Raw genomic sequence first — 16816 nt, 5'->3', positions numbered from 1 at the left:
GTCATAGTTATGTCCCGCACGCGGTCGGCATTCCAATAAATCAAACCGGCGTCTTCGGGTGTGTCCATGACGTGGCCTTGAAAGAAACCACGTGCGATCATCCCGCCCACCGGACCCCCTCCCTTCTTTGATCTCCTTTCTCAATATTTTCCGAGTTCCATTCCCACCAGTCTAGGAAGCGACAGTTTTTCCGTACTTGCCAACCCTTCCATTCCCCGTTCTTAACTTCTGAAATAGCATATTTTGATGGACGACAGTGTATTTCGTCCGCTTACCTCGCCAACACCATAGAAGATTAAAGTATTCTTGCGATATTCAATGACTTATTAATGGAAGAATTAAACGCTCAAGGCAAAATTATTTTCGCCTCGATGTTTATGTTCCGTGTATCCCAAATTACATAAATTTTCATCGAAATTAGCATATCAAAATATGCTTCTTGGTTTTAGGTTGGCAACTTCAAAAGATAGAAGTAGCTAGACCAACCATTACGCATCTTCCGCGACTATGTAGAAATAATAATCACGACTTTCGGGGTCGACGCCGAACATTCTGATTTTGCCTACCGCGCTGCCAACCTTTGCCTCTACTAAAGGGAAAAAATAGTTTAATCAAGCATTTTTGGGGGTGGGGCGGGTTTTTATCCTTGGCGCTTTGGCCCAGGACATAGAGGTGACTTGGCCAATCCGTTCTCGTGTCTGCTTCCCCTAGCCCCAATTTTTCCTCGTCCGTTTCCAACCCTCGCTCCTCCCCTAACCCCGACCCCCCAATCCCCTTGAACCACTCCCACCTAATAATTTGTAACCTCCTCCTCACCCTTCCTCCTTCCCAGTTTCATCGTTCTCCTCCTCCTCCACCCACGCCCCCGAAACACCATTCCTCATCCACTAATTCGCAACCTTGCCCTTCCCTGGCACTTCCCATCTCTCCTCCACTGATCCTCTGCGACATTTTATTTTTACCTTCCCCCCACACTTAATTGGATCAATAAGCTGAAGAAGCCTGACGAGCACATTAAAAGTTTTCTGGAATGCAATAGTTTTAACTAATGTCGCTAACTGTATAACGTGCTGCATTGCCCCATTATTCCATTTGAGTAGTAGTTAGTAGTTTTTAGGGGAGGCGACCGACAACTGAGGTCATTTGCGCCATAAGGGATGGACAGGAAAGGATGAAGAGTGGAGAGAAACCCGGCGTCGGCATTAGCCTACTCTTTACGAAAGGCGCCAAGGGGTCCGCAGTTTAACGTCCCATCCGACGGACGGCGTATTCACTCAAAGTGCCCTCCACAAAACATTTCAAATAGGGATCGAGATACCTCTGAAAAATATTCAACACCTCCGGGATTTGAACCCGCGCCCTCTGGGTTGGAAGCCAGTACGTAAGCCCCCGCACCATCTCGATCCCCCTATTCCATTTGATTAGCCTCCTTTCGTTAACCTCGGGTGTATCCTCCTCCCTCTTTTCTTCGGTGTAGAAAACAATGCGGATCCGCGTATCTAAAAGTGTAATGTAGTTAACACTTAAAAAATTACGCACGTGTTTAAATATTAATCCGAAAGGTGTAACCAGCACTCTTCTTTAAGAAGTGGTCATATTTACAGTTTGGCGCACGGATTTAAATTGCTATTCCACCCTCCTCTGTTAACATGAGCTCGTATCTCTTATGGAAGAACCTTGGCTGGCTGATTCATTTTGCATTCAGTCGTTATTTCTCGCGGTGCATTCAGGTATTAATCCGAGTATTTATTTCGGCTTTCAAGCATGTGTAGCTCTCCACCCACCCCACAATCACCAGCTGGCCTCGGCCAGCTGTTGCTTGATTATTGCTGCCTCAGAACACAATAACCGTAATAATAGTAATCTATCCATGCATTCCCACCCAAGGAGTCCTCCTTCCCGGAATCTGAGAATCTTCCCCCCCCCCTCCCTCGTTTTCTCCAATTTGCGTTATCACATCTCGATCCCGTCCCCAGGCGACGGGGCGCTCTCCATCTCCCCTCGCGGAGAAGCCGGGAGGGCGATTGATGCGCGGTCGTAGTGCACCGCTCCCACCCGCACCGTCCACCAGCCGTCGTTCCTCCACCTTCCCCCTGCCCCGAGGGAGCTTCCTCATTGTGTCCACCCCCGCCCGCCTACATCCTCCCGGCCCCAGGTGGCCGACCGCCGTCACCGTTCGTTCCTTCGCCCCGAGGAAGGGCACGAGTGCGCGGGGAGGAGGAGGGTTGAAGGGCACGGGGCGGGCGAGGGGGACGAGATAAGGAAACCCCCGGACGGGAAGCGGCTATTTAAAAAAGGAGGTTGCCTAAATCTTTCCCTGTCCACTTTTTCCTCCGCCCTCCCCCACAACTTCGTCTTTCGACCTCTCCCTCCCATCCCTGCCATTTTTTTAAATAAAAAACCAAGAGGTCTTCCGTCCACGAAGTACGCTCGATGAGGAGACGCATAGCAAGGCTCTATGCCCCTCTCTATTTCTCCCCCCCTTACCTCGCCCTTCGTGAGTGCCCGTCCCCTTCTCTTTTTCTCCCGTTTCTCGACTAAAAGGAGGATTTTTTCGAGAACAAAAGGAGGGAGGGGGAGAGAGGTGGAGAGGGGTGACTCTCTTGCTTCGCACTGAACCTCACTCGCACGCACGGTTCTATCGTAATTTCATCTCGAGTCTTTCCCCTCTGCCATTCTCGTCCCGCCCGCCTCCCCGTCCCACCCTTTCTCTTCTTCTCCGCCGTCCAACCTTCCCTCCTGTCGCACGTTTCTCACTCGTCCGCTTCCCCCTGCTCCTCTGAATCGGCGTGGACGAGTGTAGGGAGGGGTGAGGGAGAGAACGTGAAAGGAGGGAGGGCTCTCATGGTACACTCCCCCAACCCCGGACATCCCCGTCTTTTCCCGAAAAATAAAGACAAAATTCCTCTTTTGTCCTTTTTCGCAATCTTTTGTTTGATTCTCCTCTTCTTCCCTCGATTTCGACCCTTGGTCTTCTCCTTTTCACTCTCTCTCTCTCTTTTATTCCGTCTCTCCCCCTCTGCACTCCTCCATTCTGGACCCGCACACTAATTGCTGGTGATGCCCATTTTCTCTGCCGCATACTTCGATCGCTGCGTAAGAAGAGGGATACACTCGAAAAGCTCCGTTGAGATGCTCTACCACCAAGATCAGACGGGGCATTCCGGCTGACGAAACAATTCCAATCTCCGTAAGACTTTTTTCAGTTAACGTAACATTTTATAGTTCGCACTTGCTCGTGACTTCTGTAATCAATCATTTGCATTTTCTTTTGATTCTTTTCCGTTACCTGGTCGTATTTATGTTTGATGGGAAAATAGTACTTCCTGGTCTAATTAGGTAGTTCCGTGTACAATCCGGCCTTACATCTACATCTACATAATACCCCGTAAGCCGCCGCAAGGGCGTGTGGCGGGGGGTGTTGGGTCACCAACCGTAAAAAGGAAAAATACCACATGCAAAAAACAACACGGAAAATTACTCCCACAGCAGCGCACACACTCTTGCAAAAATCCCTTCATCCAACACTCATGCAAACACATATACCGCAAAAAAACTAAAAACTGCACCCCAGAATGCAGCACGAAAGTGTTATTGACTTTGCCATGCTGAAAGTGCTCTTCACCGTCTTCAAACCAGTGAGTTGTATGTACCTTACATCGTATTATCCCAATGCGTATGGACCAACCTTATCCTATTTTATCATTCAAACCACAATGGTTATTATGTGGAGTGTATTTTAATATTTGTTTCGAAGAAACCCCTCGGATGCCTGATGTACCAGTTTCTACACGTTCGTTCTCTTTTTTCTGAAACGATTTTTTTACATCATGGACGTCCCGCCATGTTTGTCCTTTAAATTTTCCGTGGGGTATTAAGCTCTTTACTCTCTGGGAAAACAAGACAAACTTGATTCGCCATCTTAAGTTTATGTAGAGTACACGGTTATTTGCAATTAATAATCATGCTGTCAAAAACTTGTGCTTAATGAGTCAAGAGTTCCAGCGAAATTCTGAAGTTTTTTAATGTTCTTTCCCATGAAATTTTTTTTAAAGGGGAATGGCGTTTTCTCGTCTGTTTGTCATCAGAAGGCATTCATCTTGCGGCGCTAGAGCTGTGGAGGATGTTGGGCGGCGCGTAAATATTTTTTCGGTGGAGGCTCTTTCGCAAATATTAATTCATTCTAAAAGTTTTACAAACCTACCGTTTGAAAATAGGCCTTGCTTCGAAGGAAATTTCAAAATCATTCTTCATTACTTTGAGTCGCGTTTTCAGTCTCTTTCCTAAAATAATGTCATATGATTCGTTTAAAGATTACTGCTACACTATTTCATGTTTTTAATACATTTTTCATCTTTTGCAGGTCAGTATCAAAAATATCCCAGCGGCTGAATTTGGTGCCTTGTAGAAGCTGTGATTCCGAATGGCAAGTAGCGAAACATTTCTAGCGTCTAAAAAAAAAAATCGAAAGGAAACTAGATTGCCGTTTGAATGCATAAAATGTGCATTACCTAAACAGTTATGAGTATCTTTAGGTAGCGTTTTGGATGGTGTTCGCTGTTCATTGAAAGCTTGGGGTCGTTATCCTAAAATCATTAACAAAGGCATGTGTCCGACTGAGCAGGAGTGCTTTTATTTATTATTATCCGTAAAAAGACATAGATACTCACTAAATGGATACGTGGGTGACGTTTATTGATATGAGCTATTGGACAAACATTTCACATTGTCAACATTGAACAGGGAGAAATTGATGTTCTCTAAATTGGCCGAAATCTTTACCACAATCATTTTAGGCGATCCATTTCTCCCCAATCATGAAGTAAATAAATTCAAATTTTTTTCCATTATGGTGTTATACAGGTATATCAGAGGTTGCCCCAGCGAAATCCGTTTCCACTAATCTGCCATTTCTTGCTTAGGGATATTTCGTCCTGTATTTCTTTGATTCGATGAGTTTAGTGTCAATTAACTATTGCACAGTGTAGTATGAAAATGATTTCTCAGTGCATTTCTCTCAGCTTGCCATAACTTGAATAATTTAGTGTTAATAACATTTACAATTTATTTGAAAAGTGTTTAGGTTAATATTATGTCATTTGTAGACATTTTTCATTCGACGGACGTGTTTTTTTCCGCTCGAAGTTCACACGGAAGCTCACAAGGTGGACCAATTGTGTACACGTTTGGTGTTGCTATTGTCCTATCTCAGAGGCCGAGATCTCTCTTCGCTTTGCTGCCGATGAAACAGATGCGCGTGTGTTAATACTTCTGTTGCATTATATGTGACAGTTGGGCCAGTGTACTCCGTTTTCGCTCCCTCCAGGCCTCAAACGCCGGCCGTATCTATATTTGCTCATTCGGAGCAAACTCCGCTCTCGTGCTCTCTTCACCCCACCGCCCACATCCCTTCCCTTCACCATTCTCTCTCTCTCTGTTCGTCTCCCCTCTCCATTCTTTCAGAGTATACGTCAAGCCTTTACTCCCTTCCTCTCCCTCGCTATCTCGCCCGCACCAACCCAACCCCCATGTGCTTAAGATCTTTAAGAGTTTCCTTGCTCCCTCTCCCCTCGTCTTCATTCCTCACCCCCCCCCAATCTTCCCTGCCCTTTCCCGTCCTTTGAAATGCCCTGCGACACACACTCCGTCCTACGCCCCTGGATAACAAGCAAGCAAAGCAAGCGGCCTAAGACTGGGAAGGCTTTCCCCAGCGTGCTCCCTTCTCCTTGTGCAAAAAGGAGTTTCTTCGTCGCGTCTTTCGTCGAGTAATCCACGCAGCCTCCGCAGCGTCTTTGCTATACATCCTTCGCTCTTTTGCTCCCTCTGCCTCCTCCTCCTCCTCTCGCCCACCCTAGTATGACAGGGAGGGGTTTCCGTCGGGGACAGGAGGGATCACGTGCGTTAGGGCGAGAGTTGGATCGGAATACTGAATATGTTGTTGCCAGCAGTGAACCAGTTAAGGCGATCTCATAGCAATCGGTGGGAAACATTACACGAGAATTTCCCGAAAAGTAGTCCGGTTGCCATAAGGCAAGATTTTTGGCTTTTAGGCTCTCGCTGGTGTGCAAAGATGGATTTTTATGTAAAGAATGTTTTGTACGGAGGTTGGGCTTTATTTTGATATATGAGATTACGAAAGCGTTTGGAAGTGTTTGGAAAATAAATCCAAATAATCCGTGCGTACATTTAAATTTGAATGCGTAATTATCGTCCTCCCTGACACCTATGAACGATGAAACACGATTTGCTCCATAAAGGATTCCGTGGAAAGTAAAAATGGTGCAAGAAAGCATGTATGCATGTAGTTTTGGGATGTGATCATGGCATTATTTTTACAGCCCTTAGTGCTTTGTTCCCTTTTCATTGAGATTGTGGGTATTCGATGAATTTTACTCCTTGGCGCTGCTTCTGTTTGAAAACTCTGGATGCAGGTAAAAGGCATCAAAAACCCTTAAGAATTGAAATGGCCATACTTTCGGAACTCTCCTCCCTTTTGTCCTCCCTCCCATCTCTTACCTGCACGCCCTCGAACATCCGTCCTTTCTTCATCCCTTTCCTCTCATCCGGCATTCTCCACTGCCAAGCCCGTTCGCTGCCCGGAACGCCCCGAGACCACCTCAATTTGTTCATCACGGGCCGCACAAATTGCGTCCCCTCTTGGGGCACACTGTGGCTCGCCGAGGGAAGATATACTGTAGAACATGCCTGCTCTTAACACTTGTCGCTTCCCTTTCTCTTTTATCTATCCCCCCCTCTGCACTTAAATATTTCTCAATATTTCCATCTACTCCCTCTTACATCCCAGCGCGCGCTTGTAGAACAGGCATCCTTAAGCAGCCGACTCACACTTTTTTCGGGGAACGGTGACTTGATGCGGCCACCGAATCACAAAGTTGCTGAGTTTTTTTGGAATTGATTTACTCGACGTATCAGTACCGGAGGAGACGTTAGGTAACGCTTGAAAAATTCTCTAGTGGTATATCTTCCTTGCTTCGATCCGTATTCGCAGTTGCTGTTTATTGCATGCGTTCAATTTCGCGATTACACTTGGCTAGTTCTGCGTGGAAAGACTTTGGTCAAGTGTGGTTCAAGGGCTGCACTCTACAAGTAGTGGGGCTTCGTCGAGGGGAGTATAAAACCGCCAACTCCGCCATCAGTTTTTATCTCCCCCCCCAATCCAGAAACTTTTCCCGTCTATCTGCTTCTGGTTCTGCTGACGGTGCAATCATTCGATCGCCACAGCGGATAGCCGTTCTATTTCTTCCAACTTCACCGGCGATCGCACTTTTAGAATCTTGGTTTACTTACTGAAAGTAATGTGTAATCTCATGCCGAAGCTCTCTCTCCTTACCACCTTCTAGCGAGTTTTGGGAACCGGGGACCTGCGACCAAAGGTACAAGTCGTTAAGCAAGCGGCCTGAACACTGCCTTTAGCAAAATATAAAACTTTCAAATTCGCATCAGGTGTAATATAGGAAAATAACAAGTCCCGCATCCTATGTTACGATCGGCGGACTCCATAAGAGCAAAATACAAGGACTCTAGAATTTACTAGTGGTTTTGATAAATGGGCCCAAGGAGTCCGCATCAGAACTTCTCAATCTTTTACTTTAGACTGAGGAGTCATCCACCGTTATCAAGTTTCTAAAAAAATAGGCGTTTCGGTGAAGAAACTGTTCAATGTTTACGGTGAAAATGTGCCAACAGGGGACTGTCTCCTGGCATCTTGATCAATAAGATTCTTTTAGACAGCCGGAATGTTCTACATCCTAGACTTTCCAGTAATATCTTCAAATATCGAGTCCTGGAGCCTCGCACTCTGACCTCGTGTTTTCATTTGGGAGCTCTCTCTCCTCGCTACCATCGCTGGGCGTCTTACAAGTTCCTCGAAAGGCAAATCCTTCCTCAAGCATCCTTGGCGCTCTTCCCTTCACTTCCACGGGTATTTCCATGGCTCCCTCCCTCTATCCTCTCTCCTACACCAAGCCCCGGAATCTCCCGTGCCTTCCACCTCATAAGGCGCCCTCGGGGGACGGGGCGGGCCGAGGGAGCGGGCCTAGCGCATTCATCCCCGACGGTCTCCCTCGAGTCCCCAAGCAAACTTCGGAGACAGTGTAATGCCTTCCGCCGCTCAGCCGAGCGTGGCTGTCCCGAGGGTGGGTGCCGAGCCCGGGGAAATGACAGTCGACGGCGGCTCAAGTCCGCGCGATCCCCCGCTTCATTTTTGCGGTCGAGAGGAAATTGTGCTGAGTCGAGCGACTCCACATCTAGGGATTTTATGCGTAGGCACGCAGGGTTTCACGGGGTTTTGTGAACACAGAGGCCGTCGTTTGTGTCTTGGTCTGAACTCGGCCTTGGAAAATTTAAACTAGCCACTCGAAAAACATCTAGTGCTTGCTAACTGCTGATTGGAGAGGTGGTGATGTGGAATAATTTAGGAAGGGGTAAGGTTTGGTGTTCGATTCCCTTTTCGAAGATATTTCGAAGCTGAGTGAAAAATTTACCAAATTTTGACTTTACATTCAGGTGACGCCGAAATAGTCATGTGTCTATGATCTATAGCGTCTGTAATATTTGTATACCTACAATAAATGCCGCCTTGTACAATTTGGTGGTTAAGGCTGCAGCTTGTCCACCCAAAAGACGCGAGTTCAACCCCCGTCTCGGGAATGGGTGTTGGGTAAGTTGGGTAGTTTATCCCCCGGTAAATTTGATGACAATATAAGGCTTATCGGAAAGCGAAAGTATTCGAAGGGAAAAACTCTTGAAAGGCCAGTTTAAACTGTGATACTTCAAAGAATTTTGAAAACACTTCCAAAAATATACCCCGTGCAGTACTATGTGATCATAGGGCTTTGAGATCGGAACAAAAATCGTGTTACATGATCCGATCCGATGATGGCGATCCTAATGGCGTGTGAATAGATTATTAATTCCGCGTCGACTCCGTAGCATATTAAAGACTTTTGTCGCACCCCCCTCCCCCCATCTACAAACCTCGACAACGGAGAACAAAGAGCGCTGTTCCAGAAAAAATTTGCGTCAAGTGCGAGTGGAGCCCACCGCCGCCACATCCATGACTTATAAACATATCTCACAGCATGACGTCTTTTCACATGATTACAAAAGTGTAACACGTGTTTTCAATGCATGAGTTCTGAAAAAAAATAATTCGTAGAAAAACTGTCGCACGTTGCATCACTTTTGACGTTCGTTGAACTGAAGACATAAATGGCGGGAGCAATTCATTGCGCGATAATCGACCGCGCATCTTTTTTTTTAAGCCAGGGGAACTAATATTATTTTCCCTCGTGACATCATCCAGAATTCAGCCCGCTCTTAGCAGTAGCGAAGTACGTCCTTCTCTGAGGCCATCTACGCAAAGTGCCCTGCATAGCACGTGATGAGGCGGCCTGAGAACGACGGAAATTCGGCCGTGATGGTCCGGGTTGAAAAAAATTCACTGCGAGCTGCGGATGGGATGATTTTTCTCTCGCCATCCCGATGAATGATCGAGGATGTGAGAGAGAACCTCAAGAATTTTGTTACCCGGGGTAGTAGTTTGTGCAAGCGCTGGTCTCTCGTGTTCATTCATTCCATGATTTGTTCACTCTCGCTTAGTAGTGGCAAGCTATAGAATATTCAAGAGTGACCAACGGATATTGGGAAACATGTTAATTATAAGAGGCCGCTGAAAGGATTGTGTAGGACAGAGGAAGTACAAGTGAACAGATTTACATCACAAAAAGCTAACTAACTGTGGGTACTAAAAGTAGAAAACCTTGAGCTGGTTTCTCTGAGAAATAAGCATGTAAAACAGTCAGTTGAGGCTTGAGATTTAATAACTTGCAAGCGATGATTGACAGACGGATCAGTACAAAAACTGACGGTTCTTTTTTGAAACGAGATGTCAGACATACGATAAATTACCAATAAGGGAGATCCCGATTTCCCGTGAAAGAAAACGATTCACTTGATGATTGTTTAATAAGTACTCATCATTATTATCTCTCAACAAAAATTCTTTTTGTTTGACAAAAACAACAACAAAAATGTTTTTATTGAATTATAAAAAGTATTTATTACAATTATTTGATAATTAATTTACTTAGGCTTGCTCAATATGGACGCGGTACGTATCTAGATTAATGGGCGACTCCCGCGGTGTGTGAGATGTAACCTTTCCTTGCATAATGATGGTAAAGCGTGACGTCGGTAACCGGGGTTCCCATAAGAGGCGAATTTTACAATCGGCCGCCCCCGCACCCGGCCCCACTCCTCTCCCCAACCTCCTCCTGCCTCTCCTATCCCCGCCCCGCGTCCCCCTCCCTTTGCCCCTTCGCACCTTCGCATCGCTCGCCCACCTGCGATCCTCTAGAGCTTCGGCGGCCGGGAGGGTGGGGCACTTTCAGGGCGGCGGCGGGAGAAAGGAAGGAAGGAAGGAAGGGAGGGAGTTTGGGTGGGTGGGCGGCGAGAAAGGGGGGCAAATCGCCACCGTTTTCTTTTCCCGGGCCATAACTCACGGGCCCCTCCTCCCTCCCGGCCCGGCCGGCTCCGTTTTCCCCGCCGCCTCCCTCCCCCATGCGGCATAACATCCTTCTCACCCCCCCTGCTCTTTCGAACTCCCACATCCCTCTATTTTCCTCCTCCTCTCCCCCCCCCGCGTTCTTCGCTCGCTTCATTACCCTCTTCGCCCCCTCAGCGTAATATATCCTCATTTCTCTCCTTCCCCTTCCCGTGTCCCGCCACCTTCCCCCACCTCACACTCTAACCTTCGCGTCCCCTTCCTCAGTCCAGCTGTAAGCCTTCCTCCCCCACCTGCAGCGTGCACTCCTCCTGACTCCCCCAATCCACCCTCTAACACGGCGGTGCGTTCGACGAGAATTGCGCCTCGCACTCGCCGAAGAGCCCCGCTCCCTGCAAAGGAGTTGGGGGCAATGGGTCTCCGGGGTGCCGAGAGTCGGAGCCCTAGAGGCTGTTTACACGACGATCTGCAGGTCGGTCGTGAGGACCGGTTGGTAAAATTCCACGTTGGGGACTTTGATTGCTAATAATTCGTGTCTCGGAAATGTTATTTCCTTTAATATGCTCCTTTCTCGATTAGTAATTCTAGGTTATAGAAATGGGCAGCATCATTCAAAGGAAGAATTCCTGATTGGGTTTTTTTATTTTATTTTCGACGGTTATCTTGCGTAGCGTGTACGGAGGCTTTTATTATAAAAATTCGTGTGTAATATATTAACGAATCTTATTCAATATTTTGTCGGAAAGGTATGAGAGGTTTCAAAACTGCTGATGATTTTTCATAAGATTCATAGGTATGGAACATAGGGAAAAATCATTTTTTAGATACTGGCACGGAACTTCGTGCTATAATTAAATATAGCAGTACTGCTTTTCTCTGAATATTAATTTTGTGGAATTAAGATTATTTTTTTGAGCTTTTTCAATTTTATTTCTATTGATATTTTATTTGGTACTCACTGTAAATTCAAGTATTAATTTAAAATATCTAGCTACTCTTAAAAAGTTACGGAAAAATGTAGTCGTCAATTTGAAAAAAACGAGCGTAATAAATTTTTGAAGACTGGTATCCTGTGCGTTTGAATTTTAACTTTTTCGCCACGGAATTCCCGATCCTGTGATTCCCTTCGCCCGAGGGATCAGGGCCCTCTTCCCACTCCGCACTCAACTCCGGGAACCACAAGTACCTTGATCGCACGGACTGAGGAGTTTTCGAGGTGGAGTGGAAGTGCGGATGGGAAACGGTTGGCGGGGAGGGATGGTGATCGAGGAGTGCCGGCGGCCCCACGGCTCTGGAGAGGTCGAGGGAGAACGGGCGGCGCTTGCGATCCCTCCGGTCGGGACGAGGGCGAGCACTCTCGTCGGCGCCCGCCCAACTCCGGAAAAAGTTGGATTGACACCCCTCGACTTGCTTTTGCTCGTTTCCCATGGCTCGGAAGGAGATGGACGACGACATGGGGCAGAGAGAGGTGTGAGTGGCCGACAGAGCCACCGGGGAAGCCATCGGCCAGATCTCTCACACTCTCTTTATATCGCCAGGGAACTGGGAGAAGTTCATGGAAAAAGTAGTGTTACGTGATCGATGACTAAAAAACTACGGTATATCGACAGCGCGGTCTCCTTATCGATCGTGATAGAAAATTTGATAGTAGTAGTGACGGTAAGTACATTGATTATACAGGAGATGTATGAGAAGACCATTCCACCATGGAGGTGGTCCGTAGATGTTCATTATTGTGTTGATGTTAATAATGCTTGTATGCTGATCTCATTTTTTCTTAATATATTTATAAATGTATATATCGACTCGATGTATGAATCTCACGAGTTTTAGTGGTGAGCAGCACTTCTTGGTCTCGTCGACTCATTTTGTTCGCTCTTCCTGCGTCGAACAAGCTTTCGCTCTGTTTCGCGCTCACCACCTCCTCTTCTCTTCCGAAGTTTTTCTCGCCAACCTCCCGTCTAGATGCGAAAATGTGAGAAAATTTAAGGCCTAGGATTGGTCCCACGGTCGATCCCTTTTGGGGTGGGGGGCGGATTTTCGTGTCGGATGCAGTCGAATGGACGCGAGAGTGGGCTTTTGAATGGAGCGCGCGCAATATGGCGGGTTGAAACTGGTCATGGGGATGACGAAGGGATTTCTGGGTCCCGGTTAGAGAGAGGTCAGAGGGTCGAAGTGTTGCGCGAGAGAGAGTTAGGAGGAATGAAATCATGGGGAGAAGTGGGATGGACGTCCTGATGTTCGTTCATATATATATATATATATATATATATATATATATATATATATATATATATATATATATATATATACATATATTATGGACGTTTCATAACCACCTAAAGCGAAATATACTGCAGCAGTTGACTGAAATGCTGCTACGAATCTGATATTTAGACTAAGTTTGTGTTTCATCTGAACCGTTTCATATCATCCGGCTAGGAAGTCTAGGTGCTCAGGACAACTGCGGAGTGTTTTAGTTAGTCTCATAAATGTCTTCAAATAGAAAATATTCAAATAGGATGAACGGCAGGCATCATTAGCCAAATAAAGTACGTATACCTCCGAGCAGTAAGAAAATCCTTTTACTGCTATATTTTGCGCCAGCGAATACATCATTCGTCACCGTAATAATCTCTTGACCGTACTGGTAGTGAGTGAATCGTCCACTCAGGCAGATTCAATTTGTTTTTTAATCTAAAAGAGCATAAGTCATTTGAAATAGTGTCCACAAGTTTCTCGGTTTGATCAAAATAGCGTTAAGGTCACCTAATACTATCGCGTCCCTTATTTGATTTGAGCAGAGGATCACTTGTTCCATCCGCAAGTGTGTCTTCTACAATTTTGAATCCTGCTTGAGCAGTTGAAATTAAAAATGAAAAAATAGAGAGAGGGAGAAGTTCGCGAAAGCCTAGCATAACGCTGGAAGAGCTGCCATTAATGTCCAAAGAGCCCTGCGGTTCACGAAGAGGACAACTTGAGCGGCCTTCGTGGCGCAAGTGGAAAAAAGAGAGGAACGTGATCGAAGCGGTCAAGGACCGCAGTTTTGAACTGGAAATGGGAACGTAGGTTTGGGAGGGGGGCAAAGGGTCTTTTTCATGCTCATGGGGAGAGAGGAGGAAGAGTGGGAGGTAAGGATCGCAGTGGAGTTCCCGAGGCTCGATCCGTGCTCTTGTTTCTCCCTCCCTCTCTTAGGAGAGGGCAAAGCGAAACGGGTCAAACGACGGCTTCGGACACGAGAGGCGGGTTTGTGGGCCGTAACCCGTGGAGTGGGCGGAAGAGGTGGAAGGGCAGGCTGGCCAGAGTGGGAAGCGTGGAAGGACGTTCGATAGGCAGCAATTTTTTGTGTTTTTGAGTGAATACATATTTCGCGGCGCATGCCAGGGGAATTATTTTTTTTTGAGGGATGCTTTATTGGGAGTAATCAGGAGAAAGCAGAAACGAACCCACTCAGGGGATAATATTGGGGTTGATTCGGCTCGCATTTGGAGATATTCTTGAAATGGTTATAAAATCAAAAATACGTATTAGCATTATTACCATCATCGTGTTTGATGTTTCCTTTTAATTGGGTGGTTGAGTTTCTCGTGAAAAATGCGAACAAGCGGTGAAGTGCTGCGGGAGGCCTTTGATTTTTACGAATGTGAACGGTTATTTTCGCGAAAAACAGCAAATTTAGAATACTTTGTGACCATTGCCGTACCAGTCCTTTGTGTGTGTAAATGTGTGTGTGTATATATATATATATATATATGTGTGTGTGTGTATGTATGTATGTATGTATGTATATATATGTATAAATATGTATATATGTATATGTATATATATATGTATATATGTATATATATGTATATATGTATATGTATATATGTATGTATATATGTATATGTATATATGTATGTGCATATATATAGATATGTTTATATATATATATATATATATATATATATATATATATATATATATATATATATATATGTATATATGCATGTGTACATGTTTATATGTATATATATTTTTTCCTCTCTCACGGTCTAATAAATAAAATCTTCCGCTTTGAAAGAACTCAATCTTAACTCCTATCAGTCCTTTCGCCCTCCATCAACTATTGTCTCGCGATATATGCATGAAACAGCAATGTTAATCGTCGAGAGACATCTTATTGATGGACGAGCGCTTAAAGTGTCGCTCGTTTCCGCCTGTCTTCAGTTAACCATGCTATCAACGTATTGATGTTCCTTAGGCCAGCCAGGTTTATCTAACGTAAGTCTGCAATGAGCTATCTCATCAGTTACCTAAATTATTCCTCTTCGTGGTATTTTTAGAGGTACTTTCAATATTAGCACTAATTTTTATTCTGCAGTATTTGTCTTGCTTTTTATTTTTAAACTTTCAATTTTCTGGTTGTTATCTATTGTATGCCACAACACAATAACTCACTTACGAGCGCCGCAAAATTCGCTCTCGGTGTGCGTGAAATTGGAAGAACTACCATACTTAATGGCAAACAAGGAAAATAAAAAGAGCTAGAAAAAATTTTTGATGCCGCTTTATGATTCCCATTCGACGTAGCTTGACGCAGACTTGAGGGAACGATGGCGGGAAGCGTATTCCAGTGTTTGGTTTACCGAAAGTAATTATCAAGTATTGTAGTTTGAATATTGGCTTGGTGGAATACAGTCGCTCAGCATTTCTCTCTAGTTCGACCTAATCGAGTTATGACGACGTCTTAGTTCGCCTCCAATGTTCCGCATTGAGATGCTCCATTTACACAGAGCCATGGTAAACCTATTTCATTGATTGCCGTCCCCGATTACCAATGCAACGCCGCATGCCAGCACTCACGCACGACGCAGTCATCTACATGAAATAACCCTCCGGCGCCGCGCTAATCGAATCGCCGCACTTAGGTTAACGAATCGGCAGGTAACTATGCTGGATTCAATTTGGCTACTTAAAACAGTGGCAACAATCTAGCCACTTGGATGGAGTCGAGTCAGTGGGAGAGGTGTGCCCCGCGCCGCGCTTCTACTACGGCGTCCCTTTAGGAGGAGATTCGCGGGACGTCATGCTGCAACGGTCTTGGGTCACCTTACCCCCCTTCTCCTCTTGGGTTGTTTGTTTTTCCGGCGAAACCATCCCCCTCATCCTTATCCTTCAACCCTCTTATCTCTCCCTCCCTCCCATAACGTTTCTTTTCCTCTTCCTGGAACCGTGGCCGATATTTCTCCTGGAACATCGACAGAGGGGATCATTCCAATCACTGACCAGTCTTCGTTCATCCGCTAGTGTTTACCCTCGCGTATTTTTACCCTTAGGTTTCCCATGTCCCTTTCTCATTCGGTGTTTCCATGTACGTATTTGCATTTATGCACTCATATTATATTTATCCTTCGCTGATGGCACGCCCAATGATATTCTCTTGTTCCTCCAGACCCCCACAAGTTTATCTCATCCGGGCAATATTGATGTGCGGGGTAGAGACTGCTGTACAGCAAGCGTATTTGTTCGCCGAAGTTGAGATTAATCTCAAACTGGATTTTTTCCAGTGTTCTTCAAGTTCCCGTGTCTATCTCTTAAGTTTGTCTTATCACGCACAACTTTAGCATTTTCGTTTTAAAGGGGAAGTTGGTCGCGGGGGATCCTAAGTTAATGCTTTCAGCGTGTCTCTCTCATTAGCAGAAAAGCACATTGTCGTTATAAAAATACATGTACGATTGCTCTTTCAACGTGGAGTGAACATAGTATGGCTGTGTTTCCATATAAAAGTATTTTCTCAGTACCATTTCCTTAATCCGTAAATTTTGAGTTTACTCTCAATTTTTCAACCGGATTGTCATTTCTATTTATAGGTAGGAATATTTTTGTGGCGCTTTATTCGAGTACGTGGTCCGTGTCCGATTTCCTTAATCAGGTGCCTAAACGCTCCATTTCGAAGTGAATGTCTTCTTGTCCGAATTCGTTGGGCATTAACGAGTTGGCTGACAACGGTGGGCACCTAATTTTGCCATCAGAGAATGGAAATGGGTTTTACCGTATGCTACGTTTTCTTAAAGTTTGTCGTAAAAAAGATGATTACCGTTGGCATTCAACTTCTTCCGACGAAAGTTTACTTCTAACGTTTGTTGAAATCAAATTATAACCACCGAATATAGTTATTTATTTTTCGTTTGCTTCGATAAACCTGCGATGTCCAGATGCTAACACAAGGTCATTCTCACGTCGCATAGATTTTTGTGTACCTATTCATCCGCAGTCATGTACAAGGGTGTTTGTAGTGATAGTATTTTA

This window comes from Hetaerina americana, unplaced genomic scaffold (genome assembly GCF_022747635.1).
Source record: "Hetaerina americana unplaced genomic scaffold, ioHetAmer1.1.p SCAF_3, whole genome shotgun sequence".
Classification (NCBI taxonomy): Eukaryota; Metazoa; Arthropoda; class Insecta; order Odonata; family Calopterygidae; genus Hetaerina; species Hetaerina americana.
This window is presented reverse-complemented; position numbering follows the sequence as displayed.